We start from the raw sequence: 2,417 nt of genomic DNA on the forward strand, positions 1-2,417 counted from the left end.
AACTTGGATGTCAAAAGTTTTGTGTTAATATTTGGTGTGTGAATAAATTTTCTTTACTTACATTTGTTATTGTTTTATATTTTTTCCAAACATAAACTCTAAAATTTTCATTTTGTTGTGATCTATTTACCTTTTTTTGTTTACGGCATGAAAGGGAGAACGAAAAACTCAAAGTTTTGATTTAAGAAAAAAGTTTACATCTAAAATGGAGATGCACAATGCACAAATGTAGAGAGATATAATTCCAAAGAGTGTCTGTGATTCTTAAGGATTGTAAGCTCTTTTCAATTTTTATATCTCAGGTTTTGCAATCGTCGGGAAAATGGGGAGGCGGGGGATTTTTAATTGAGTGTTGACTCCCAATCCGTAAGTCATTTCTTACAATAATATAGCCCGTTACGAATAAAAATCACTTTACAATCATCAATGATTGTTAGGTCAGCTTTTTGCAAAAGGGCAAAATAATGGCTTCTTTTACTCGGGTAAATATCCCACCGCATGTTCACTAGAGAATTTAATGAGGGTATGCTATTCTCTTTAAAAGCTTTGGATCCATTGGTCATTTGCATCTTTAACATGTTTCAAGCTTGCATATCCATTTTTAAAACACGTGTAGAAGATATCTCTTTCTTATAAAATTCCAAGCTATTAGGGTTGAACTAGTGGAATTTCCCAAACTTGGATAACAAAAGTTTTGTGTTAATTTTTAGTGTGTGAATAAATTATCTTTACTTACATTTGTTATTGTTTTAAATTTTTCCATACATAAACTCAAAAATTTTCATTTTGTTGTGATCTATTTGCCTTTTTTTGTTTACAGGATGAAGGGAGTGAGAAAACTCAAAGTTTTGATTTAATAAAAAAGTGTACATTTAAAATGGAGACGCACAGTGCACAAATGTAGAGAGAGATATTTCCAAAGAGTGTCTGTAATTTTTAGGCAATCTTAGCTCTTTTTAGTTTTTATATCTCAGGTTTATCAATTGTCGGGAAAAGGGGGAGGCGGGGTGCTTTTAACTGAGTGTTGACTCCCAATCAGTACGTCATTTCTTACAAAAATATAGATAGTTACGGATGATAAATCACTTTACAGTCATCTATGATTGTTACGTAAGCTTTTCGGAAACGGGCAAAATAATGGCTAGTTTGATTCTGGTAAATATCCCACTGCACGTTCATTGAGAATTTAATGAGTATTTTTTATTCTCTTTAAAAGCTTTGGATCCATAGGTCATTTGCATCTTTAACATGTTTCAAGCATGCATATCCATTTTTAAAACACGTGTAGAACAAATCTCTATCTTGTAAAATTCCATGCAATTAGGGTTGAACTAGTGGTATTTCCCAATCTTGGATAACTAAATTTTGTGTTCATTTGTGGTGTGTGAATAAATTTTCATTACTTAAATTTTTTATTGTTTTAATTTTTTTCCATACATAAACTAAAACTTTCATTTTGTTGTGATCTATTTACCTTTTTTTGTTTACGGCATCAAGGGAGAATGAAAACTCAAAGTTTTGATTTAAGAAAAAAGTGTACATCTAAAATGGATATGCACAATGCACAAATGTAGAGAGATATATTTCCAAAGAGTGTCTGTGATTTTTAAGGATTGTAAGCTCTTTTCAGTTTTTATATCTCAGGTTTTGCAATCGTCGGGAAAAGGGGGAGGCGGGGGATTTTTAATTAAGACTCTCGATCAGTAAGTCATTTCATAGAATAGTATAGCCCATTACGAATGAAAAATCACTTTACAATCATCAATGATTGTTAGGTCAGCTTTATGCAAATAGGCGAAATAATGGCTCGTTTGACTCGGGTATGTATCCCACCGCACGTTCACTAGAGAATTTAATGAGCGTATGTCATTCTCTTTAAAAGCTTTGGATCCATAGGTCATTTGCATCTTTAACATGTTTCAAGCATGCATCTCCATTTTTAAAACACGTGTAGAAGAAATCTCTATCTTGTAAAATTCTATGCAATTAGGGTTGAACTAATGGAATTTCCCAAACTTCGAAAACAAAACTTTTGTGTTCATTTGTGGTGTGTGAATAAATTTTCTATACTTACATTTGTTATTGTTTTAATTTTTTTTCACACATAAACTCTAAAATTTTCATTTTGTTGTGATCTATTTGCCTTTTGTTGGTTTACGGGATGAAGGGAGAACGAAAAACTCAAAGTTTTTATTTAAGAAAAAAGTGTACATCTAAAATGGAGATGCACAATGCACAAATGTAGGGAGAGATAATTCCAAAGAGTGTTTGTAATTTTTAGGGATTGTAAGATCTTTTTAGTTTTTATATCTCAGGTTTTGCAATCATCGGGAAAACGGGGAGGCGGGGTATTTTTAACTGACTGTTGACTCCCAATCCGTATGTCATTTCTTACAAAAATATAGCCTGTTACTCAT

Source organism: Aristolochia californica, unplaced genomic scaffold (genome assembly GCF_029961685.1).
Source record: "Aristolochia californica isolate CCGP_79_NKW_82.1479 unplaced genomic scaffold, dmAriCali1.0.hap1 SCAF_12, whole genome shotgun sequence".
Lineage (NCBI taxonomy): Eukaryota > Viridiplantae > Streptophyta > Magnoliopsida > Piperales > Aristolochiaceae > Aristolochia > Aristolochia californica.